Below are 25,855 nucleotides of genomic sequence, written 5' to 3' on the forward strand. Positions count from 1 at the left end.
TATCTACCATAGCCTGCCCAGACGCCCCCGGCGCTTCCCTGGCCCCAAGCAGAGCCCCGAACTCCATCCACACGCCCCGTGCGACTGTTCCCCGTGGACCCCAGGGTCGAGCGAAGGTGCGGTCTCTACCACGGGGGCGTCAGAAGTGGCTTTAAGTGCTGCTCGAACCCCCCGGGTTTGGCTGGAGCCCCCCACCCCCACACCGTCCGCCGGCAGGGTGGCCACCGGTGCTGGGAGGGTGAGGGGCGGCGTGCGTGGTCTGCCCCGAGGGGACCCGCCTTGTTCCAACTGGGGGGAGGGGGTGTTTGGGGACAATGCCCAGTCCTGTTTGCCGCCTGCCAAAGGAAGGCTGCGGGGAGGCTGTCTTTGGAGAATTTCGGATGGGGTGAGGTACGTGCGCTGGGCCGTCCCAGTTGGAGGTGGGACTGGCGGTGGCCCCAAACACGGTCCCCGCTCTGATTGGCTGGCAGGGCAGGGGCGGGAATTCGGGGCGGGGCCACTCCAGTTAGAAAAAGCCCGGGCTAGAGCCCCGGGAACAGGGCGAGGGAGGGGGTGGGTGTGGGATGGGAAAGCCCGGGGGAAACTGGGGAAGCGGGGGTGCCGTGGGGTAACCAGGGAAGCTGGGGTGCGGGGGAAACCAGGGGAAGATGGGGAACTGGGGTTCGGGGAAGTTTGCTTGGGCCAAGGATCACCTTGGAAATCTGGAGTCTGGCAGGAGAGGCCGTGGGCTGAGGGGCTGGCTGGGGCCTGGGAGCACAGTGGGAGGGTGGCGTGGGCTCCTGGAGGCAGGGCAGCATCGGTGTGGGGTGTGACGGGCCCCAGCTAGAGGTAGAGGAAAGAGGGGGGAGCCAGACATTCATCCCGGTCAACTTTGGTTTCAGGACGTGGCGGCTGGCGGACAAGGGGGAGCTGGAGAAGGGTTCACCCCGGGCCTGGGCCATGGAGTAGCTGGCAGCCACAGGCAGAGGAGAAGAGCGACCTGCCGGGCCAGGTGAGTCCCCTTCTCCTCACGGCCTGGCTTCCGGGACCTTCTGTAAGAAGGAGGTTCCGGGAGTGCGGGCGGTGAGGAGAGGTGGCTGACCCCCGGCGGGGCCGCAGGACGAAGGCAGGGCGTTAGCACAGGTGACACCGTCTCAGGGGGAGCTGAGACTGGGCAGGCTGGGGGGGCTACGGGTCCACCCCAGGTAGAAAGAGCACTTCAAGAGGGCAAGGCAGGAGATGAGGCAGGGCTGCCAGTGAGGGAGGGGACAGGGGCCCCGCAGAACACCATCACCTGCGGGAACATTCCAGGCCCGGTCGGACAGGACAAGATGAGCGGGGGATTCACATCACAGCAGGGTCCCCAGCCGCCACCACACCCACCGCAATTCATTCAGGAGAAGGCTCAGGAGGAGCTCTGGCCAGGCCACCCAGGCTGGTGCCAGAGCCTCGAGGACAGGAGAACGAGACTGAGGGCACAGTGCGCGGGGAAACCCGCAGCAGGACGTCACCCGGAGGGGATGGCAGCCACAGGTCCAGGCTCCAGAGAGATTTCTGCGGCAAGGAGGCTGCAGGGGCCTCACCTGTGGATGTGCCGTTCCCACGTGGCACTGTGGCCCAGTGGCTGGCGCGGGGACTGGTCACAGGTCACTGTGTCCCTCCCCCGCCCGCCTCTGGGACTGGCAAGGTAGACAGGTCAACACCAGGGGAGTCAAGGACACAGGCGAGACCAGACTAGGCGAGGCAGGCAGGGCAGCGTGAATGAGGGGGGGAGGGAAGTCGGGGCGCAGGCAGGGATGCACGCGGCAGCCTGGCGGCGATCCGGGAGGGGCACTGGCCTCCAGAGCCTGTGGCCAAGGCGTGGCCTTGGGCGGTGATGGAGCAGGGATCGGTGCCGCTGTGCTCGGATTGGAGACCAGGTGAGTGTCCAGCCGGCTGGCCAGCCCAACCCCCACCTGTGGGCTCTGCCAACCAACCATGACCCTCGCCACTGTCCCCAGCCAGGTCTCTAGTGGCGGTGACACGTGTGCCAGCCACCGAAGGCCGGGCGCCAGGAGGTGCTCAGAGTGACATGACATGGTCCGGTGTGACGGTGAGGACAGTGAAGCCGTCCGGCCTTCCTTGTAAGTGCAGAAACAGGGCGTGGTCCCCAGACCGAGGGACAGGTAGCGACACGCACCTCACTCCTGACTTGTCTTTTCTCCCACAGGACATCTCAGCTGGAGCCGCGGGGAGCAGAGCGCCCAGCAGGTCTCTGTCTCTTTACTTTTCTGGAAGGAGTCGACACAAACTCTGCTCTCTGGACCTCTAGAATCCTCAAGATGACAAGGTGACAGACAGCCCCTCCCAGGGGGCACAGCGTGGGGGGCGCAGGGCGCGGGCCAGGGTAGCACTCACTCTGTCCCCTCCCACCCACAGAAATGGTGCTACCCAGCTCATGCCTGGGCCTTGGACCCCGGACTTCTTCAAGTCCTTCTAGCTCTGACTCAAGAATATGCTGCACTTGGAACCACCACACCACCCGACTCAGGAATCGGCTCCAGAAGGTGGGCACAGGAGCCCACCTTCTGGAAGCTGCCTGTCCACCCGCCTGCCTGCCCTGGCCTCGGCCCCACCCACACATCCCGCTCTCTCTGCAGGTTAAGCCAAAGGACTGAGATCGCGCCCAGCACCACCGGAAGCGAGCGGCTCCCGCGGCCGCACCCACCCGCCACAATACCACCTCCACAGCCGCCCCTGCCCACGCTGGAGACCACCGCCAGCACGCCCCCATCACCACCGCACTCCCTCCCCCCACCTCTTCTTCAGACTTTTCTCTTCTTTTGTTTCCTTCCTTCTCTTCTCTGTCCTTTGCTCAGTGGGCTCAGGCCCCCGGGACCCTGCTCCCCCCACCCCCAACTCAATTTGCACTATAAGTCGTTTGCACTGGTTGGGGTCCCGGACACGGCCTTGAGTTCCCGAGCGTGTGCGTGAACCAACTGCTGAGTGTGCCGGCCCCTCTGGCCGGTGCCGCCCCCGAGACCCCCCACCATCCACCCACTGGGGGTGACCGGGGGCGGTAGAGTGTGTGGGGCCCTGCCTGCCCCCCGCCTAGTCTGGGAGCTCTGAACACCAAGAGCGACGTGTGAAGCATTCCACTGTCCATCTCGCGTGTGTCCCTCCTCACCAGGGCTTCACCAGAAGTCCTGGACTCATCAATAAATTCCGTTACAGCACTCTGGGTCTCCGCTCCGTTCTTGGGGGGCTCCTCGGGAATGGGGTGGGGGACATGAAAAACACACAGGGCAGGGGAGGGCAGGAGGGGACACGGGGATGAAAACCAATCGTCACTGGGAGGGGTGGGCAGTGCAAGGTCCGGGACTGTTTGGTGAGGCTGCAGGACCGGGGTCTCCGCTGGGAGGGGTGAGGGCGAGAGAGCACTCAGCCATGAGGGTCCCCTCCGTCATGCCACACAGACCACATTCCGGCTGGCACCCCGGGCCCTCCCATTCCTCGCCCCACATGCCAAGGGCCTGCTCTGGGGGGCAGGACTGTTGGAGGCTGAGGGGCGCTCTTGGCCTGGGAGGGCAGTGCACCTCGGCCACGCTACCTCGTCGCCAGCCCTGCTGGTGCTCAGTGGTCCTATGAGCCCCAAGCCCAAGGGGACACAGGGATGTCTCTTCCCCCTCACCCTCCCACTGTGGTGAGTGAGGGGGGTGCAGAGGGTCTGCTCAGCTCAGCTCCAGGGAGGGGGGAGAGCCGGGAGTCAGAGGGGAGGGAGAGTGGAGGGGGGGCAGGGAGTAAGAAGAGGGAGGGAGGCTGGCGGAGGGGGTGGTGAGGGGTGAGGAGTGAGGGAGAGGGGAGGGCGGGGAGATGCGGGGGAACGGGTGGAAGAGGGGAGGGGCACCAGAGGGGTGTGGGTCCTGCCACGGAGGCCCTAAGACTTTGGGGTGTAAGTGCGGCCCCCACCTTGGTTTGCAGTTGGGTGGCTGGGCTCGGGCTCTGCCTCTGAACCCCAGCCCCCCCCCCTCCCCCTGGGGCCCTGCTGGAGCCGAGGCTGGAACTCCAGGAAGCAGCTGTTGGAGATGAGCCTGGGGTCCCGGCCCCTCCCCTCGCTCAGAGTCAGGAACCGCTTCAGCCCCAGATAAAGACCAGACTTGGGGAGCTGAGGGGCACACCCCAGCCCTCCCACCACAGTCCCCCGACCCTGTGTCCACCCAGGGACCCCCCTCTGGGCTCCCTGCCCCCCTGGCCATGTGGGCTACACGGAGACCGTCCCAGGCCAGCTGGGTGGTGGTCACCACAGTGAACATTTGGGCACGGGCGATTCTGGAAGGCCTGGAGCTGGTGTCCTCAGGGTCTCTGTGTGCCCTGCAGGGGGTCGCAGGCACCAGGCCCTGCTCCAGGCAAGGCTGCTTCCTCTCCGGGCTGCCGGCCAGGCCCACTCACCCAAGTGGGCTTCACAGGGGGTGAAGGGAGCCATCCATGAGATATTAAGAGTTAGGGCTGTGAACGGCCTTTATTGATAAGCCCCATAGCTCGCTGTTTGAACTTCACAAAGTGAGGCCATGAGGAGGAAAGCCAGGCAGCCAGGCAGTGGGCCCCCCCCACCAAGGTGGGCTGGGAGCCTCCTGCAGGAAACACGGGGAGTCAGGCCCCCTGAAGAGGGTGGGCAGCCCTCGGGGGTCCTGGAGTCAGCAGGGCAGGTCCCTCAGCATGCCGTGGCCCTCTCCTGGTTGCAGGGGACGCATGGTGCGCCCCACATGTGCTCCGGGGCTCCCCCCTGGGCCCAGTGGCCCTGAGGGAGAGCACACATGTGGGATGGAATGCAGGCGGGTGGGGCAGTGTCCCACACCCGCTGAGGCCCCAGCGCCCCCTCCCACCTGCCCCCTTTGAATTCACAAGCCAGGGTCCACACTGGGTGGGGCGCTGTTTTTTCCAGCATTCAGGGCTGGTTCCAGGCTGTTCCTTCTGGAACCGGGAGGGAAGGGGCCTGACCGCCCAGAGGGGCCCCTGCAGAGGTGTGGGGCCACCCGTGGGGCTGGAGGCGGGTGGGGGCAAGAAGCCACAGGCCAAGGCTCTGCAAACAGGCCGTGAGCCCCGCGCCGCGCCCAGGGCTGGGCAAATAGGCCCGCCCGCCCCGCGGAGCCCTCGGAGGAGCTGGGGCCTTCAGGGTGGAATGTTTACCTTCAGCCCGGCCCGGTTTCCTGCTTTTTAGAAAAGGGGCTTAGAGAGGGTTGTCAGACTGGCTCCTGGCGCCCCCACCACCCAAAGGCACTTTCAAAACGCCCGGAGCCGAGTTAAGTGTTGCAGAGCAAACAGGGGCTTGAATTTCACTTCCAAACCCCAGCCGAGGCGGGGGGGGGGGGGGGGGGGGCAGGGGCCAGGGCAGGGGCAGGGACAGGGGCAGGGGGCCGTGGCCACCGGCAACGGGGCGGGAAGTCTGGGGAAAGGCATTTCTGAGCTGGGGGGAGACCAGGGAGCGGACCCAGGGCTCGGCCACCCTCTCCCCCTTCAGACTCCCAGCACAAAGGGCCTGGTTGTCACACCTGGACCTTCCCCCCTGCCCCGGCTGTGCCCCTGTGCGGAGGAGCTCGGCTGGCTGGCCACCCCGTCTGTGCCCGAGTGTGTCCCCTGTATGTGTGTACTCACACATGTGTTCACACATGTATCAATGTGTGTGTGTGTCCCTGTGCATCCCCATGTATCCAAGGGCATGTGTTCACATCCGCCCTTGTGTTCACATGTGTCTGTGGGTGTCTGTGTGTCCGTGTCCACATGTGCTTGTGTCCATGTGCACATGTGTGCGTCCACACACGTGTCTGCAAGCACCTCTCGGCATGTCCCGGGGCCGGGTGCCCACAGCTGAGAGGCTGTGGCTGTCCGGGAGGGTCTCTCTCGAGGTCCCTCACCATGCCATCGCGCCGCAGGCATGGCTGTGGGTCCCGTTCTGCTTGGGAACACCCTGTGGGGCCTGCTGACTTTTGTGTGGCCCAGCCCCGTGTGGGACCAGTGTCCCTGGAGGGTGGACATTGGATTCTGTGTGTGTTTTGTGCCTCTGTGTGGGTTCACCTCTCGGTCTGGATCTAATGACCCAGGAGCCCGCTCTCAGGGAGATGGTGGACAGCTGGGGGACAGGGCAGAGTCAAGACACTCACTGCCCCAGAGTGGGGACGGAAACAGGCTCCCGATACAAAGGAAGTGAGCCCTTGAGACAGGCCGGAGGGGGGACTCGGGTCGGGAGGTCTCGGAGACCACCTGAGGGCCCTCGCCCCAGAGCTAGAACCAGGAGCCACTGCGCTGGTTCGAGACCCAACCTGGGCTCAGGCCGGTCCTCACCCCACGCCCTCACCGCCCCTCCTCGGCGGGCACATGTGTGCTCTGTGCCCAACCAGCCCCAGGGAGCCGAGGGCCCAGCAGAGGCCGTGGGGCTCTGTGGGGGGCCAGAGCTTCTAGAAGGAGCAGGCCTAGCTCTGGCGCCCCTGAGGCCCTGCCGACCACACCAGGCCGCCCCCAGCTTTCCTCCTCCCTGCCCCTCTCCTCCCTCCCTCTCTGGACCTCTCCCCAGCCCGCACCTGGTGACATGGTTGGCCCTTTCCCAGAGGTGAGGGAACCAGCGGGGCCCCTTCCTGGAAGCCCACCTGCAGGCCGTCCTGCTGGGAAGGGGCCTCCCTGCCGCCCACCCCCCGCCCGCCCCAGAGCCGTTTCCTGGAAGCAGTCACTGGATATTCTGCTCCGTGTCAGCACCGCGCTTGCATGAAGCAGACACTGAGCCCCTTGTCCTCTGGGAGCCCGCGCTCCGTCACCGCACACCTGGCCGGACACAGGCAGGGAGCCCAGGCCCTCAGGGCTTGGGGCTGAACCGGCAAACAAACAGGGGCGCCAAGTGCAGGGGCCCCCCCGCTTCCCACCTCTACCTAAAGCCCCCACCCGCGCCACCGAGCCCCTCCAGCAGGGCAGGAGGGCAGCTGTGCACATGCGACGGAGAAGGGGGCAGGGCCGTGAGGATGCAGGGCCTGGGTTCCTGCTTCCCAGAAACACAAGGGCCTGGGGCTTAGGCTCGGTGGGAGCCCCGGGGGGGGGGGGGGGCTGGAGCCAGACGGGAGGGTGTGGTAGATTAGGATGGGGCCTCTGGAGCCCCGCTCTCCCCGCTCTCCCCTCTCTCTGTGCACGCACGGCAGGGGTGGGAGGAGAGGCCCCCAGGGCTTTGGAGGGTGGGGGCGACACGCTGCGGCAGCTTGGAGCCTGTGGGTCTGGTATGCGGCCCGGAGGGGGGAGGAGGGAGGCAGGATGGCGGGAAGACCATTCCCTGGGTTGGGGCCTGAACAAGGAGCAGGAGGAGGGAGAGGGGGTGGGGTGGCTGGGACGCAAGCCCAGAGGCCCAGCTCCAGACCCGACTCAGGGGCTCCGAGGTGCCTGGGCGGGGCCGAGGGCAGAACTGGGGGCGCCGAAGGGGGAGCAGGGCCAGGAGGGGGCCCACAGATGCTCCCAAGAGACGGCCCAGGGTGCGGTCTGGGGGGCCATGATCGCAGGGGGTGCCAGGGAAGACAGAGGCCTGGTCCCCAGTCTTAGGGGTGCAGGGGGACAGGGTTTGGGGGGCCACTGGTTGGGGGAGAGCACAAGCCTAGATGCCCCCTCCCCCCTTCCTCCTTTCCTGGGGAGACGTGCAGGGCTTGGGGCTCCGGGGGAGCGGGGTCCCTTGGGTTTATTCAGGCGGCTTTCAGGGCACGCCCTGTGTGTGCCAGGGGGCCCCCAGAGCCAGAGAGGCACACAGGGCCCAGCAGCACGCTGAGGGGCGGCGGTGGTGCCACCCCTGTGTCGACACCCAGCGGGTGCAGGGTTCACGGAGCAGGACGGGCCTCCCAGGCCTCCACCCCACAGGCCGCACATGGGCCTGCTGACCTGGGGGACCGTGCCCTCAGTCCCAGCACTCCCCCAGAGAGTGAGGGTCCACGCACGGGCTTGGCCTCCACCCCCCTCCCTCTAGAGGGCCTGGGGTGCATGCCTGTAGCTCGAAGGGGCACAGAGCTACAGGGAGGGGCCTCAGGCTGAACGCTGTAGAGGGCCTCCCCTGGGCCCCTCCAAACAAGGGTCGGCCCTCAGCAGAGCCCTTAAAAGCCAGAGGGGACCCCCTTTCCTGTCCCCACACTCTGGCTGACCACCCGGAACCGCGGGCCACGGGTCAGAAGGTGACCCCGGGAGCAGGGCTGTCCTGCCGGGGGTCCTGTCCCCAGCACGCTGCTGGGCAGACTACAACAGGGAGGGCAGATCAAGGCCTGAGGGCCTTGCTTCCCAGCACCCCTGCAGTGGTGGGGTCCGGGAGGGGCCCTCAGCAGAAGACACCGTGTCTGCCAGGATGTGGAGCCCCTGAGGGGCCGTGGCAGGGCATAGTGTCGGGCTCAGGGGTCGTGTGCTCCCCGCCAGCACCCGAGACGGCTGGGGAGGCTGCTCCCGCACACCACGGCTGCAGACTGCTGCGGGGGAGGCAGGGGTGCCCGCCAGGAAGTGCCTGCCCTCCTGAGGGCACATCCCTTCCCAAGACTCCCTGGCCCCCCAGGAGCGTCGGGCTGGATGGCAAAGGACACCTGGGACAGAGGACCTCGTGGTGGGGAGGAGGTCGCCCCTCCAGGGACCCATCTCCTGGGGGGTCAGACCCCCCCCCAGGGTGCCCTGTGTCACAGCGTGTCCCTGGGTGCCGATCAGGGACAGGCCCGAGAGATGCCGCCAAGACTGCAGCTGTGGACGGTGTGTTGAGGGGACTGAGGGGGTCTGCTGCCCCCCACCCTGTTTTCCACTGTCAGCTCTGTGTTCACCAGCTTTGGTCACCCGAGAAGTGGGTGAGCCCCCTGGGCCCTCGGAAGGGTCCCTTCAGCCTGTCACCACCCTGAGCCAAGCTCTCCTTAGCTGCCTGTCTGCTGCGTCCCCAGCCCCCACCACCCCTTCACCCCCTTGGGCCCCCACAGGCAGGCAGTCCCACCCGTTCTGAGCTGCAGCCCAAGTCATCCCTGCTTCGGCCCCCTCCCCTGACCTCCAGCCCCCCTCGAGGGTGAAGGACCTCACCCTGGGACACGGGGCAGAGGGCATGTGTGCCAAGAGTGGCCCCCGGGGACACGTGTCTGCGAGCCTGTTTGCAGTTCAGGAGGCGGCTGAGATAAAGCCGCTCTTTTCCCAGTTGGAATGCAGCCAAGGGGGCCGGGGGGCCGGGGGCCGCCCCGGGGTCAAGGGTAGGCCCTGCTTTAGGCCCCCTCCCATGATGCTCTGCTCTCCAGGAGGGTTGCACAACCCGGCCCCCACCACAGGGCCGTGGTGGGAGGAGGCTGAGCACCCCCCCGCCCCCCGCTGTGAGACAGTCCCTTGTCTGTGCCCGAGACCCGCCCCCCAGGTGGCCCCAGAGGATCCCGGGTATTAGCCTCCCACACTTGGGACTCTGTCATGCAGCAGACACCTAATTAAGGCCAGATTTCACGGGTCTTGAGATGTAGGTGGGCCCGACCCCTGCCCAAGGGCTGCCAGCCTGCGACAGAGGCCCAGACAATGGGAGGGAGGACAGTAGGGCTGAGGGCTAAGCAGCTGTCCTGTCACCGCACACAGTGTGGGAGAGCAGAGGGGCCGAGCTCGGGGGCTGGGTGGGAGGGCGTTGGTGGGACCTGGGGACACGGAGCCTCAGATGGCGTTTCACATGCCCATCCGCCGGCTCTGCTGGCCCAGGAGCCCCCCAGCCTCAGGAAGGCCCAGGGCTGGAAACTGACCCCACCTGGGCCTCTCGGGTGGCGCAGGGGGGGCCACTGAGGAGCCACCCAGCCCCTGTCCCCATCTGGGTGAAAGACCCAGGCAAGCGGGCTGGGTGCCATGCTCAGCACCACTGAGGAAGCCCCAGGCCAGGGCCTGGGACGTGGAGGCTGGCCCGAGCCCACAGGCCAGGAAGGCCCTAGGCGTCTCCACCCCCTGCCATCCATCACGGGGGCTGTCACGCAGGAATGCGCCCCAGTCTGCACTCGCTCTGCCTGAGGCCCCTGCCGCCCCCCACCCTGCTCCCCTGCCCGCCCCCTCCCACACTCCCTCCAGTCCCGGGGTCCCCACCCCCCTGCCCCTGCTGCTGCCCTAGACACCCCCTTTCCTGGCCTGGTCTTAGGAGTGTGGGCGGGGGTGTGCACATGTGGCTGTGCACTCCTTCTTGGGAGCCCTGGGTGTGCTTGCTGGGTGTCTCAGAGAGGGGGTGCTCCACCGACCCACCCGACTGATCCTCCTTGGGTGGGGAGGGGCGGCCCACCCACCTCAGTCAGTTCCCAGGGCCTACTGCTCCCACAACAGCACAGAGGGTGGGGGTCCCCGTGAGCGGGGTGGTCTGTAAGTTCTGCCCCCCACCCCCCACCCCAGCCAGGCCAAACACGGGGAGTGCTGAGAAGATTCTGGAAGCCCTGCTGGTCCCAAACGGGGGCTGCCCCTGCCCAGGGACCTCCGGAAACACAAGGTTTGAAGACAAAAGAAGGGCGGCCCTGGGGAAGCCCCAGAAACTGGGCTTTCGCTGGGAGAGCCAGAAGCTGTCCGTCGCCTGTTGCCCGTGGGGGTTGCCCACCTGCTGGCCAGGGTCTTTGGCCCATTTTGAAGTTGGCCTCAGCTCCTCGGGGGGGGGGGGGAGCCACCCCTTGTCCACCACACATGTACTTGTCCCTGCTCTTTCCATTTGGACACTTGAGCTGACAGCGGTCGGCTGGAGGAGGAGTGGGCAGCCAGGTCTGTCCCAGTGACGGCCGCCCACAGAGGGCCCTGCAGGGGTGGCCTTTACTCTTAGTCCCCCCAACCCAGCCCCTGTCTACTCTTGCATGGCCTCGGGGATGTTCCCCAGAAAGAAGGCCTGTGAGGTCCCAGACTTGGGGTTCTCTGGCCTTCAGCTGCCAAAAACCCTTGGGGTCCCCAGTGGCAGAGCCGGGTCTGGGCTGTGCCAGAGAGCGGGGTGCAGGGACGCAGTGGAGCAAGGCTGGGGGAGCATTAACGATAAGCCACACAGCCACACGGTGGCTCTGGGGCTGGGGCTACACCCTGAACGGGCAGTGAGGAGGTGCTCTTGACAGCCCCTGCTCGCAGATGAGGAAACCGAGGCAGCGAGAGGTGAAGGGTGTCCCCGAGTCCCCACAGCCACTGTGGGAACCGCCCAGGATGTGGGGCCGGCAGCCTCTCACCTCCAGGGTCTCTGCCCCCCCTCTGGCTCTGCACTTGCTGGTGGGGGGCTGGGGAGCTCTGACTGGACGTCTCTAGGACAAAGCAGCCCCACTTCCCACAGGGCTTGGGCTCTGGGGCCCATGCAGGAGGAACTTTCTGGAAGGTCAAAGGTTTCCAAGGTGGAAGCTTGTGGAGGAGGGCAGGTGTTTGCCATCCCACCCACTGCCCCCTCCCCAGCCCGGAAGGGGGGTGCGGTCCGTGTGGGCTCTGGAACACCCCCCGGGAGGGCGAAGTCCGGGGCGCTGACCCAGAGCTCAAACAGGGCCTGCGGGCCTCTCGGGGGGCGGGGGCGGTAGTTCACCGAGTGAGGTAAAGGTGACGCACCCGCCCCCGGGGCGAGCAGGGCGCTTTTACTTCCCGGAGTCCTCCACAAGGTGTCCAGCCCGAGGGGCTCCTGCAGCCTGTCACCTGCTGTGCGAGGGTGGGGGTGACCACCGGGGAAGGCCCTCTGGCTCCCAGCCCTGGGGGCCTTTCCGGTTCCACACTCCAAGCCTGCTGCCCGCTCACAGACATGAGCCCCGCATGTCTGTGGGTTCCCTCCGCGCCCAGAGTCACAGGCTGGGTGGCCTGGCTGTTCTGGCAGTTCTGAGATGGGCCCAGCTGCTGGGGGCTGTGGACGCCTGTGAGAGACACAGGAAACTGTGGGGTGTGGTGGGGGGGTGCTGAGCCCAGCCCCAGGTGAGGGAGATATGCCCCAAAGCCAGCTCTGCCTTCCCCCGACCTGCCCCACTGGGCCAGGAAACAAGAAAGGCCATGTGGTGCACTCTGGGCAATATCATCTTGCTTCTAGAAACTTCTCAGGGCACGGTCAAAGCTCCGAGCCCCCGGGCTGGCTGGGTTCCTTGCCTTCAGGACTCCCGGGGCTGCCCACCATCTGGGCGGGAGCAGCCAGTGGGTGGGAGGGAGCCCCTCACGCTGGCCTCCCTGAGGCCTGGGCTTGGGGACTCAGTCCCCAGAGGAGAAGGTGCCACGTGGCCTTAGCGGGGACTGTCCTGGGGCGGGGGCCTGGTGCTGCACAGCCACCCCAACCCCCCAGGAACCCTCTGAGCCTTCAGTTCCAAGGCCTGGGGTACAGACCTTCACACAAAAGCAAGGAGCAGGGTGGGAGGGGAGGGGGCCCTGTGTAGGAGGCTGGCCAGGGACCCCCCGCCACCCCTAAGCTGGCCTGGCCCTGGGAACAGAGTCACCTGCGGAAGGAAGGCCTCCTTGCAGACACGAGAGCTAGGCCACACGTCGATGTCCCCAGCTCTGGGTGGTAACAGGGTGCCCAGCCTCCAGAGCCTTCTGGCCGGGAAAGGCCCTGCCCTGGCTGCCCTGGGAGGTGTCCACCGGGGGTCTGAGGCAGCTCCGGCTGGGAGACCCCCACCCTGCCCACCCCCTCTCTCTGGGGATCCAGGGCCATCAGAGAAGCGCCAGCAACAGTGTTTATTTTCAAGTGACATTTTTAAGAAAAACAGCTTCCCCCAAATGCTTGACCTTGTTTCTGGAATGTGGGGAGGTCAACAGCTGTCCGCTCCCCAGACCCTGCACAGCCCCTGATCACGGGCAGGGGCCTCCTCGGGGACCCAGGCCGTACGTGGTCAGAGCGTGGAACCCGGCCCTGGGCTCCGTTCCCAGTCTCGCTGTGTCCCCAGCAGGGCGCTGACACCCACCCACCCCCGCCCTGAGGCCCCTGCAGGGACGGCTTATCTTGGCTGGGGGCCCCATTGCCCAGGGCCTGGGGTTCTGGGGCCTGGCTCCTGGTAGCACGCGCCACACTCCGTGGGGCAGCCCTGTGATTCAGTTCCCGCTGGGCCAGCAGCTTGTGTCCCCCTCAGCCGCAGGCAGCTGGCCCCAACCCTCTTGTCCTCCTTAAAGCCCCCACCCCCGGGAAGCCCTCCAGGGGAGCTCAGCAGGGTCTGCTCTTGGGGAGCAGCAGGCAGCCCCCAGCAGGGATCTGTGCCTCTGGCCCGGAGGCCCTCAGCCTGAGGCTGGATCAGGGGATGGCACCCAAGGATGAAGACGGCTGGGGGGGCGGCTGCCTTGCAGTCACCTGCCCTAGGTGATTCCCCAAGCCCACCCCTTGCCCTGGGACAATCAGTGGCTCTCTGATGGAGCTCACAGCCCCGGGTGTCAGTCAGACCCCCTTGGCTTTTTCTGCCTCGGGGAACCCACCATCAGAGAGGAGCCCTGCCCAAGCCCCGTCCCCAGCTACGGCCTGCCCTTCCCCCCGCAGAGAGGCCTGGCCCAGGGGTCCCTGACAGCCTGCTGCCGAGGGGAGGAGGCGCCAGCATGGCCCCCAAACCCCGCGGCTTCCTGTCTCGCAGCCCACAAAGCACTAAAGGCCGCAGGTCCTGGGACATCAAAGGCCCGGGAAGCTCATTGTGCTGAATTAAGTGTCAATGAAGCAGAGGCATGTGGCTTGCATTTCCACAGGGCCGCCCGCCCCGCCCGCCTGCTTCTCGGGAGGGCTGGGGTGAGGACGGCGGGCGGGAAGGCGCGCGCGGGAGGGTGGCCCGCCGGAACTGGCCCCCTCTGCTGCCCCCCCTCCCCGGGAGGGACAGGACACAGCAACCCCTCCAGGCAAACCTACTTTGAGCCCCAAAGGGAGTGGACGGAGGACCGGGGTTTGGGTGGGTGCTGCCCACCCCCGGGCCTCCTCTGCTGCCCGGTGGGCAGCTCTGAGTGTTTGCCAGGCCCGGGGTCCTCAGGGGCCCCAGGCCAGGATGGCCTGGCCTTTAGCCACCCTGCCCTGTAACCCCTCCGAAGGAAGGGCTCAGCCCTTGAGGCCTGGGGCAGGGGGAGCTCGGGCCGACAGACAGACAAAGAGCCAGGAGCTCCATCCCCCTAAAGAATGCGAAGGGTGGGGGACAGGTAGGGGAGACCAGGGGGAGGCAGCGGTGGGAGCCCCCGAGCCCAGCCCCGCCTGCCCGCCTCTTCTAAGTGGTGGGACCTCCGGCAGCTGCCCTGCTTCCAGGAGAGGGGAGGCGCCGGTGCCGGGAGTGGGGGCTGGGGCAGGGGGCCCACAGAGGAGGAGGCCGGAGGAGGGGCGCCCAGGAGTCAACGACCCAGGGCTTTATCTCGGGTCCCTTTGCACAGCCTCTCGTCTGCAAAGCTGGCTGAGCAAACAGGGGAGGCAAGGGTCGGGGAGACGGGGCTGGCGGCCCCCACCGCCCCCTCTGCGGCAGTGCCCTGCATTCCTGTCCAAAATCCGGCTCACATCTGCCCCCTTGAGGACCCAGAGGCTCAGGGGCCCCTCACCTCTGCCTGCCCCCGCAGATGCCCCAGCCCTTTTCCTCTCTGCCCAGGCAGCGCCCCTGACAGGAGGACTGAGCGCTTCCCCTGCACCGCCAACCCGCTTGGGCCTGGTGGGGGGCAGCCAAACGCATCCTCCCCAGAGACCCTCTGCTGGGTCTAGTGACTCGGTTTACCCAACGTCACCAAAGCCCCGGAGCCCTGCTGGGTCCACTTTGCGGGGGGAGGTGCACTTCCTTCGGGAAGGGCCTGAAACCCCAGAGAGGGGAGAAAGCAGAGTTGAGGCCGGAAGGAGCCGCGTGGGAAGCCGTGCAGGCAGGGCTGGGGGAGGGGCGGCAAGGGGCCCCCTGGCCCCTCCGGCAGCTGCCGGCTTATCCGGCTCTTTCCCCCAGTGCAGTATCCACCACAATCAATCATGGGGGCCTCGGCCCGGGGCTGAGACAGCTGCGGCTCCAGAGGGTTCCCAGGGGCCGGACCCACCAGACAGCAGACTCAGCCCCACCCCGAGGGGCGCCCCCTCCCAGGGCCCAAACTGGAGGGGCCGGTCCCAAAGAGGCCACAGGGCGAGAGGGAGGATGGGGCCCCTGCAAGAGGTGGCTTGGGGAGGGGAGGCAGCCTTTAGCTTCCCAGGCACTCACTCCCCGAAAGCTGGTCACACTCGGAGCCCCAGGGCTGGGTCTCTGGTCCTGGGGCAGGCTGTGGGTGCCGTCCAGGGCTGGGGGGCTGACCCCTCACCCCCGGGGTCAAAGGCCTGTGACGAGCAGCTGGAGGAAAGGGGGCAGGCAGACGGACGGGGATAGCTGCCTCCTGGACTCTCCCACGGGCACAGGGAGCCCCCCGCCCATCCATCGGGCGCACCCGGGACCCCGCACCCATCTTCCCTCTCTCTAACCCCCCTCCAGCTTCTTCCCAGTGTTCCAGGCACTCAACACATTTTCCAAATTCTCGGGCCACTGCTGCTTCCTCTTCAAATTCCTCGCCCCCCCCACCCCCTGCCCCGGCCCCAGCCCCACCATGGGAAAGGCCACTGCTGCCTGGACACAGGCTCTGTCCTGGGCGGGGCGGGAGTGGGGGGAGCAGCCGGCTGGTCCCAGCAGCTGGGAGGTGTGGGGGTGCCAAGGGGAAGAGCCCAGATTACGGGGGCGTCATGGGAAAGCTGTGACAGCGTGCTCCCAGAGCCCCTCCAGCTTTCGGCCCAGCCGCTCCCTCTCAGGGTTTCTGGCCTTGGAGTGGCTCTGGAGGCGGGGAGGGCGAAGGGGCCCTGCCAGGAAGGCCTGCGGGTGCGCGCCTGTGCCCGGCCGAGTGCTGCCCCAGGGAGCCCTGCCCCGAGGACTGCCCGCTGGCTCAGAGATTGCGGCCCTCCCGAGCCCCACACGCCACACCGATGTCCACGACTCCTCCTGGAAGGGCGAGGGAGTGGCGGCACCGGCGGGGGCCGTGGCGCCGGGGCCCACGGTCACAGGGCCCGGCAGCCCAGGGACACACGGTGGCATGTGGCCACAGGGGGGACTACTGTACGGACAGAGGGCAGCCCCCCTGCTGACCACGAGGACTTCCCTCTGCCGGCCGGGAAGCGGAGAGGGAGACCTGACCCCGCACCCGGGCCTCCTCTCCAATGTTTCATGGTCACAATCGGCCCACACGGCACAGCCTGGCCTTTCTGAACGGCAGTGTGGGGGTGGCAGACCGTCGCTCCAGTGTCCCTGCCGGGCTGGTGGCCCTCTTTGGACCTTGACCCTGGCCTCCCCGAGGCGGCCAGCCTGTCCTCACCGTGCCCAGGCCCCGTCCTCCTCACGGCCCCAGCACTGTTCTCCAGCGCCGTCTTCTCTCTCGTCTCCCCCTCTCCTTTCTCACAGACCATCAGAGCCCCCGCGCCTGCCACGGGGACGGGAGCCCAAAGCAACACAGGCCAGCGTGCCCACCTGGGCCAGCGCACTGGTGCCCCGTCCTAGGCCTCTTCCCTGGGCCTGGCCGTCCGAGAGCGTTGGTGCCAGGACCCCAGCCTCTCTCTGTGCCCCTCGTGCCAGTCTCTAGGCCGCTGCTTCCCTGGCCCACCAGCTCCTTGGCTTCAGTGTTTTGCGAGGCAGGAGCTGCCGACAGGGTGGGGTCCCGTGTGACCCCCACATTGCACGTCCTCCGCTCTCGCCCGCAGGCAGGCACACCTGCCTCCGCCAGGGCCCACCCGCTCTGCACAGGGATGGGGCGGGGGGGTCGTGGCAGGAGGGGAGGGGACAGTCTCCCGGGGGGAGCTACGTGGTGGGCAGGCAGGCCAGTGACCGGGAGCAGGGGTGAAGTTCCGGGATGCCACCTCACTGCCCTGGGTCTCGCGGGGGACACTGCCCAGCAGTCAGGACGGCCACTGCAGGTGCCCCTGAGCTCAGGCCTTTGTGCTTTATTGTGGCAGAACGTGGACCACAGAGCCCGCCACCGAGCGTCTGGAGGGAAGGTCACGGGTGCACTCGCACCTGGGCTCCCCCATCGCCTGTCTCCCTGAGGCTCCGCCCTCCCAGATGGAAGTTCCTTGGATTTGCCCGGCCTCCGTGGCCTTCACCCTGAGGGCAGATGGAGCGGGGGAGGCTGCTGCGTGTCTCGTAGGGGCTCTCGGGGACAATCATCCACTGCTCTCCTAAAGGTCCCCCGGAGAATGCGGGCGGCTCAATGCTGGGCAGGCAGACCGGGGACGTGGCGGGGTGGCCCATGGGCCCGAGGCAGGCTGCGAGAGCTGACCTGTCGGCCAGACGAGGCCCGGCCCACTGCCCACCTGCTGACCAGAGGGTCGGCCCACTGCTTGACAGCTAAGGGGGTTTCACCTTCCAGCCTCTGGTTGTCGTTAGCTGCACCCGGGCGGGAGGCAGACCCTGCAGCCAGCAAGGGTCGAGGCTCACGAAGGGCCACCTGGACCTCATTATTCTTAAGTGGTCGGGCCTGTGAGTGTGGGGGAGGGCAGGAAGAACTGCCCGCCCCACCCCCTCCCAGCCAGCACTTTGGGAGCTCCTCACAGAGTGGACAGAACCAGGCCCCCCAGAGCCTGGAAGGGGCGCCTGCAGGCAGCCTGGTCCAGCAGGGGGAAGGCCCACAGGATGAGGCCGGATGTTGGGCCCTAGTCCTTCCCTGTCTCCTGAGGGCCCCGGTCCTTCCTGAAGGTATGCTGGGGACTGTGCAGTCAAGGCCACCTCCAGTTCCTGACCCTGGGAAGGGCCCTCCGGGTTCTGCCTCTCACCATCTTCCTGACCCCAGAGAGCCCACCAGCCAGGAGGGTGCTCAGGGGACCCTGTACCAGTGAGCTATGGTCTCAAAGGATCCCCTCAAGGGCCACGTCAGCAAGCACCCTGGGCTTCCATGAGGTTCCCCGGTGCCGAGTGGGAAGGGACCAGGGTCTGGGTGCAGGGGATCCCCAGCATGAGCCAGGGTGAGGCTCCCAGCTCCCATCCATGTGGGTCAGGGGCCCTGAGGGCCCACACTCCGGGCTTCAGGTGGGAGACAGGCTGCTTGGCGGGGCCCCGTGGGCCTGGGGACCAGCTCCGCACCCTCGCAGAGGGCCCTGCACGCATCCCCACCCATGTTCCCCTGCGTTCACTCGGGAGTGCAGAGGAGGGTCCCGGCCGCCCCCAGGCTGGCCGTAGGAAGGAGCAAAATGGCCGCTGGGGAAGGGCAGGCAGGCAGGCCGGGAGGGGTGGCAGGCGGGTCTCCAGCCCTCGGACCTGGCGGGGGCCGGGGGGGAGGTGGTGTGCAGCCGGGCCCTTGGTGGCCTCACCCCGAGCTTTTACCCTCCGAGTCAATGAATGCACAGCGAGTGAAGCACGAACAGGCAGGGCCAGGGGGACAGTCGATTCTCTCCTTTCTTACTAATCCCTTTGGCTTAGGGTTTCCCGGCCTGGACAGCCTGTCCGAGGGGAAGGCTGCCCGAGGGCATGTGGGCATCCGTCCGGGGACATTCAGGCAGTGACCAATCCCTGGCCGCCCTGGGTGCGCCCTTCACCGTGAACCTTTTCCCAGGCGGCGGCTGAGCAGTGGGGGAGCAGCCGCTGCGGGTCCCCTAGTCAGGGAGACATGGTCCAGGACAGACTTGGGATGGAGACCAGTGTGGGGCTGTGAGGGACCGAGGAGCACCGGCCAGGACGGAGGACCTCTATACCGTCCCCTGGCCAAGCCACGGGATACCACCTCTCCCCCCCAGCCCCCAGCAGCTCCCTGGAGACCAGCTGGGCTGGGGCCAGCATGGCCACTGCCACGTCTCGGCTGTCTAGCTTGGGACAGGTCAGTCCCCAGAGGTCCAGGCGGCCGCAAATCCTTGAAGAGCCTCGGGGTCGTGCCAGGCACAGGAGGAGGGTGGGTTTTGGGTGGGGGTGGTTGGAGAACCTGCTGTGGGTGTGGGGGTGCCACTCAGGACTCAGGCTGGCTGGGACACCCACCCTGGATGAGGGGGCTGCCCTCATGACCACGTGCCCGGAGCCCACTCGGTACCCCCAGCCGGGACCCTGGGCCTTCCCGCAAGGCCCGGGGAAGAGCCCACCTCTGACCCCCCTGCCAACCTGGCTTCCCAGGAGACAGCAGCGGAGCCTGTCGCTGCCTGCCCGCCCCTCTGTGCAAATGAGCCCGCTGGACATGGGGCTGCTGCCCAGCCCGCTCGCAGCCTGACTGGCCTTTGGGGGTCAGCGGACCTCCCAGGGGGTGCACCCCTGTGTCCCCTCCTCTAACCCCCCGCCCGACCCCACGAGGTTGGGAGTGCAGAACGGCGCACGCGGTTGGTGCCTGCGCCCTGCCTCCCGACGCGGGTCCGCAGGCCACAACGAAATGGTGTCTGTTCCTGGGGCTTTCTCCGGGGGTCCTCCGGCTCCAGCCCAATAGCGAGGGGCCGGGCGGGGGTGGGGAGGCTGCCACCCACCAAGCACGGGGCTGTGGCCCAGTTGGCTGGGGTCCACACTGTCCTGGACAATGTTGGGTCCTCCTTGTCCTGAGGGGTCAGCTGGGGATCCTGGGAATGGAAAGGGGATGAGGGAACGACCCTGGGTTTCTGGAAGGTTCTTTCATATCTCTTCTGACTGAGTTTCTCTACACCACTGAGCCCCCTGGGGCGAGGACCCCTTCACCTGGGCACCCACCTCTGGCCATGGGAAGAGCACTGTGCCCCAGTCCCCAGGCCCCATCTTCAGCAGGGAAGTGGGGGTGCTCGGTCACTTCTGAGACAACCATCCCTCCAGAACCTGCCCCTCCACACTCCTCCTGAAGAAGACAGAGCCTGGGGGAAGCGGCAGCAAGCGGGGAACGTGGCCCAGACACCTCTGGACACCACACACACTGGCCGAACTCCCACCCTCAGCCCCTGGCGTCCAGCGCAGCTCGGGGGCTGAGGGTCTGGGCACAGCAGCGCCACAGCGGGGAAGAGGGGCCACGCTGTTTGGCCGTGTACACAGCACCCCTCTCTCTGTCCAGCCCACGTCCGGCCCCCCGCTCTGGCCATGGCCCCTGTGGCGAAGGTCCCACTCCCCCGAGCCCTCTCATTTCCACTCTTGTGATGTGTCCCCTTCCCCAAGGTCCCAACCAGTCGCCTGAGACACCCCGCCCTTCCAAAGCCCCCTCACCTGCGTACCCTCTCCCTGGCTCCGCCTCCCAGAACCTTCTGCCTCCTTCCTGGTCCCATCTCCACAAGGCGAGAGGGACGGCAGGAACGCAGGCTCCTGCGCCGTGGCCCGGATGCTGCTGGCTGCCTCCCAGGGAGGCTCGGGGAAGTGGCCGTGTGGGTGGCCCTGTGGGTGGCCATCTGGGTGGCCGTGTGGGTGGGTGGCCCGGCCCGGGGCAGCGGGAGTCTCTGCCGGGAGCGTGCGTCTTGGGGTGGCCTCGCCCTTGCAGCCGGGCAGGGCCACCTCAGGCCGGGGCTTCCCCGCCGGCGCCGGAGCGAGCGTCCTGGCCTGAAACAGCGCCCCGTATGCTGGCGGCTGCGGGCAGATCGAGCGAGGACTTGGCTTGGGCTTGGCCCCGCATGCGTGCTGCTGTACCTGACTGTGTGAATACGGGGTCCCCACGGTGGCCCTTGGGGCCATCTTGCAACCTCAGCCAGGCCTCTGGGAAGCCCAGTGGGACTGGACACGGGGCCCATGGAAGCGCGGTCGGACTGGGTGTCCAGGAGCAACTCAGCGACTGGCTGGGTGGCCCAGGCCTCTCTTGGACAGGGTCCCATCCCAAGGGAAGAGCTGGCCTGTCGTCTGCAGCCAGCGCTCTGGGGCCGGGCTGCCCACCGGGCTGCAGGCGGATCTGGGGTGTCCCCCTCTCTGCAGTGGGTGCCGGTGTGCATGGTGGATGAGGCACCAGGCCCAGGCAGGAGGGGAGGAGAGGGCACCCTGGCTGCTCTGCTTCCTACAGGGCATGGAGGGCTGAGAGGGATGAGAGACCCGAGAGGAGGAGCCTGGGGGTACAGCAGGATGGCAAGGGGTCTGTACCGGGGCGAGGGGCCCACGGAACTGCACCGGGCACCGCCGGCCCGGCTCCATGGGGTTTGCAGGAAGTGCTGGCCTGCTGAGCCTGCGGCCAGGTCCGGAGGGAGCAAGAAGGAGCTCGCTGGCTGGCCCTGGGCACTGCTGACCCGTCTCCCATTTCCGGGCACCGGAGCCACTCAATCTGCCATTGAGCTGCCCAGGACGGGCTTGCCGGGACACTCAAAGCTGGGCTGCCAGCCTCAAGGGGCAGAGGGCAGATGTCGCCTGTGTGCGCCCCTGCGCCCTGGTCCAGCTCCCACACTACACAGGAGCCCCCGCCCCCTGCATTTCTTCCTCTGTCCCCAGTTCTCCCCACGGAGGAAGGCCACACTGGACGTCCTTGGTGGCCCGAGGCTGCGGAGAGAGGTGTCTGGGGAGCCTGCCCGGGAGGGCGGTGGGCAGCAGGGAGAGCCTGGGTATTCCCCGCTGGCCTCGCCCCAGCCAGTCACTCTCGAGGGGTGCGAGGGGAGGGTGTGAGCGGGCTGTGCCAGGGTGCTGGACGAGGAAGGAAGAGCCAGCCCTGAGGCCAGGATGATCAGGCCAGGCTCTGCCAGGGGTCCCGAGAGCGGAGGGGCAGGGACTGGGAGGGCCCGAGGCAGGCTGGCTGGTTCTGAAACCTGGTGTGGGGACCGAGAGCTAAACCACAGTGTGATGCCTTTTGTGTGCCAGCCTCGTGTGGGGCCCCGTGGAGGTCACCCAGGGAAGGGATCTCGGGCCTGAGTCTAACGATGACCTGGGGAAGGTGGGGTGTGCTGAGAGGGGACCAGCGGAGAAGGCCCCCCGGGTCTGGAAGAGGCCGCAGAGGGCCAGACGGGACCAGGGCCTGTGGGGAGCCTGCCCCACCTTCTGGGGACAGGGGGCTGAAGAGGAGCTGTGGGGGGCTGTGCTGAGGCCCGCCCCCACCCCAGGATGTTTGGGGGGTGAGGCTGGGCTATGTTGGCGGGGCCCTCATGTGGAACACAGTCAAGAGGACCCTGGGCTGGGCTGGGTTTGGGGTGCGAGGCCCAGGTGAGCGCGCTGCGCAGCCAGGGACGAGGGCAGGTCCGGTCTTGCCCAGCTGGTGGGTGGGTGGGCGAGCAGAACCGCAGCGTGCAGCCCCCTGCCTCCAGCAGCCCCACCTCCGGCCTGCCCACTCAGGGGCCTTCTGGATTCCATCAGGTGTCACGGCCATCTGGCTGTGACATAATGAGGCAGGCCTGGGTCAGCCGGGTGACCTCTTGTGGCCCCGATGTTTGGAAATCCCCAAATCAAAATGACCCAACAGGCAGGCTCAAGACTGAATTTTCCAAGTGGGCCCCTTCAATTACCCAAGGACCCGTCAGCCAGGCCCTTTCAGTGACCGCTTCCCGCCGAGGGCACAGCATCTGGGCCCCAGGACCACCTGGGGCAGGAGCGGTCCCCCAGCCAGGGCCCCTCGAGGAGGGGAGGACCGCCCCGGGCCCCCACTCTTGTGGGGCCGAGGGGTAAGGCTGCCAGCAGGATTTGGGGGGCTGGAGGGGGTCCTGCCGGAGCTGAGCCCAGGCAGGAGGCTCACGTGGCTGGAATCCATAACCCACAAGCACATACTTGGAGTGGGTGTGGGAGGGGGTCCCTCCTGTCCCCAAGTTCAAAATCTGATGTTAACAGGCCTAACGCCCTTCTCGTTCCTCCCCTCCAGGTGTTTTTTGAAAAAAAAAAATTTTTTTTTTCAAAGTACATGTTGAAACTTTGGCATGAAAACAATGTCAGAAAATAGTCACCTTCTTCCCAGAGAAAAAACACAGGCCCCCCCCTGCTTCCTGGGCTGGTGGGGCCAGCAGGGCTGGGGGCCTCCGGGCCAGCGCCGGAGACCAGGCCCCGCAGCCTCGAAACTGCCTCAGGGGGCAGCTGTCCGAGTGGGAACGCACGTCCGCACCGTGCACTGGCTGGAACTTGTCTCCTGCCTGCCCTCAGGGGTGAGCTGGTCCCGACGGCTGGGCCTGGACATTCCTGCCGCCAGGCAGGTCCAGGTGTCTGTGAGACTCCCAAGACCTTTCCCTCAGGCCCCATTCAGGCCCCGTGGCTCCTGGCCAACTGCTGAGCAGGAAAGGGTGGCTGGGACACCTGACCTTTCCGAGCAGCGTCTGGCTCCCTCCTGGCCCGCAGCACTACCCTTAGGGACATGCCCCACTTCCCTCAGGGGACACAGTTTCCTGTGCAAGGCCCCAGCCCCGGGTCCTCGGTAGCAGTCTGTTACGGGGATTGAGTCTGGGTGTGGGGGTCGGGGGTTCAGAGCTGTCCTGGTCGGCCCAGGCTCCAGCCTGGGGTGTGGAGAGGTGAGCAGAGGCCCCGGTCACACTGGCCTCAGTTTCTCCCTTGGTGACGCAGACAAAACTTCTCTGTCAACCCTTGGAGTTGGTCCCCAAGAGTCCCCAACTGAAACAAAGCCCTGGCCTCAGCCCTCAGAGAATGGCCAGACCCCCACACCCCGGGCCGCCCCTTCTTGGGGTCACTGCTCAGGCACCCTGGTACAGCCAGTAGGATGCCCCTTGGGCCTGTGGGTGCCAGACCCTGATTTCTGGGTCTGTTTCCTGGGAGGGAGGCCAGTGAGCAGGTGCTGGTGCAGAGAAGGGGCCTGGCTTGGGGGCGGGGCCAGGGCCGCCTGCGGTCTCACTGTGCGATGCTGCTGCCCCCGTCAGGCGGCCACCACCTGGGGCTTCAACCTGACCGGCCCAGCTCTGACCGGTCTGGAACCCCAGTGTCCTGAGGGACGAGAGGAGCCATGGCTACTGTGTCCCCATTTTAACAGAAGGGGACAGGGACCCCCGGGGGGCCCCTGCCCAGTGCACGAGTGACCCAGAGCCCCAAGGTCTCGCTTGACAGTGGTGGAGACTGTCTCTTGCTGAACCCCAACATCCTGGGGGGCCCTGATGGGGAGGGGGTGCAGGCCACCTCACCCCTGCTGGCACCCTGCGTGCATGTGCCGTTGAGGGGTGTCCTGGGCTGCAGTGAGGCCGAGAGGTGGACCAGGAGTCAGGGGGCCACTCTGTTGTGGGCTGTTTGCTGGCCCATCCCGGTGCTGCCGTAGCAACGCTATGGGTGCGGCGGGGTGGGGGGCGGGGGGAGCCATGCCTCAGAGGTGACTAACCGTGCTGTGCCCCCGCCCAGATGGCCCCCAGCTCCCTCCTAGGACTCTCACCTCAGCCCCGGGCCCCCGGGCCCCAGCAGGAATGCTCTGTGACCCCATGGGCAAGCATGTGTCCCAGCACGTCAGGCTGAGCGCGCCTGGCGGGCGCCTGCCCCCACCCCTGCCTGCGGGCCTCACTGGACCAGACTGCCGCCGACCTGCCCACACGGCTACCCTGTCCTCCTGTGGTCCTTTCTAGGGGCTCTCAGAGGTTTTCCGAGCGGCCCTGCTTCCTGCCTGGTCCCCGAAACCACACTCCCTGTTCTTCACCCCACACTCTGTGGCCTTGGTCCCCCAACTGTCCCAGGGTCCCGCCCTACAGCTCAGGACACACAGCAGCACCCCCATCTGTTGGGGGCTTCGGGCCGGGAGGAGAACCCCGGGTGGGTAGGCAGAGGAGCCACAGCCGGGCACAGGAAGGGCTTGGAACCGCCCATGTGGCCCTGGCCGGGTCCTCTCCCAGGGGGGTTTGAGGGGCTGGCGGCCCCCCTGACCTGGGGAAGTCAGAGAGCTCAGCAAATTGCTGCCCTGGCCGGGTCACGTTGACGGACAGGGACAGCTGCGTTCTACCTCCCGAGGCTATTTCGGTTTCTGCAAGAGTCGGGGGACGAGGGGGGGCTCCGGCATCTAGCAGGCAACTCGATAGCTTCAGATGGAGGGCATTCCTGGGGCCCCTCCACACTCTCTCTGGGCAGCTGTCGACCCCCTCACTCCCCTGAGCCCTGAAGGGACACATGGTTTTCCCATGTTGTACCAGCCAAGGGGATTTAGCTGGGGTAAGGGGTGGGGACAGGAAGGTGTGGACCGGCCAGGACCAGAGCCCAAGCTGCCCCTCACCCCACTGGGGCTCCTTCAGGACCGGTCGACACTTCCCACCAGGTTTTATTTTTAGGAGGCACCTTCTGGAATGTGTACTGCCTCATTCTGGGGCCACAGGGACAAGTGCAGTGTGGTCACATGCCAGGCCACCCCAAGAGCCCGGGGAGGGCTCAGCTGGTCCTGGAACCTGGGAGCTGAAGTCCTGAGTGGTGCTCCCCTCACTGGCAGCCACTCCTGCCCCTGGGCAGGGGCCCCAAGGCTGAGCCTGGCAGACGGGACGCTGGCAACCCCGTCCTGCGCATCCTTCTCCTGGGAGCCCAGGAGCACCCTGGGGCCGCCCACAAGTTGCTGGGCGGGGAGGGAGTCATGAACTCAGACCCTGAAGGGTGCGCCCCCAACTCCAGGTCTGCACCCTAGCCAGGCCTCCAGGGATGGAGGGGGCATGAATGAGGAACAGATCGGGTGACAGTGGGACTTCTCTTTTTGAAAGGGCAGAAAACCAGGGCATTAGGGACCTGGCTGGTACCCCCCAATAATGGAGGGGAACAGGGGCATCCCAGGTGCCAGGGAGCAGCAGGGCAGCGGGGCCGGGCTGGGGCTGGTGGGGGGCTGGGTGCTCTCTGAGGGTGAGTCTGAGTGCAGCTGACTCAGGAGCGGGAGCCATAGAAAGGGCCACGCACCGGGGTGGCCAAGGGATGACAAGAACCTCGGTGGTCTCACCACTGTCCCCCAGGGACCAGGGACCAGCGTGGATGGACGTTTCTCTCCTTTGCCAGCAGGGCGGATGGGGGTGGCCCGATCTGGGGCCACCTGGGGCCTGGACCAAGGGGGATGCTCTGGCGGGGTGGCCCGCCCCGCACGAGCCTAGACCAGCTCGCGCTGGGGTGGACGTGCCGCGATCCTTCCCACCCTGGAGCACAGGGGACCAGGGCCTCCAGAGGACCCGCCTTGTGCACTTGGCCCCACAGACCGTCCAGTGCCACACCCGGCAGGGACACAGGGCCTG

General features: G+C 66.9%; 1 long non-coding RNA gene across 1 annotated transcript; it reads left to right on the top strand.

Moving 5' to 3' along the window:
* The first annotated feature begins 664 nt into the window (after nt 1–664).
* Nucleotides 665–3,194, top strand: LOC118988334 (uncharacterized). Its single transcript, XR_005066747.1, has 5 exons — nt 665–1,898; nt 1,980–2,102; nt 2,189–2,308; nt 2,398–2,525; nt 2,619–3,194. It is a non-coding gene; the product is annotated as an uncharacterized LOC118988334 (long non-coding RNA).
* Nucleotides 3,195–25,855: the final 22,661 nt, after the last annotated feature.

This window comes from Sturnira hondurensis, unplaced genomic scaffold (assembly GCF_014824575.4).
Source record: "Sturnira hondurensis isolate 20B ecotype Veracruz unplaced genomic scaffold, ASM1482457v3 Scaffold0006383, whole genome shotgun sequence".
In the NCBI taxonomy this organism is placed as follows: Eukaryota; Metazoa; Chordata; class Mammalia; order Chiroptera; family Phyllostomidae; genus Sturnira; species Sturnira hondurensis.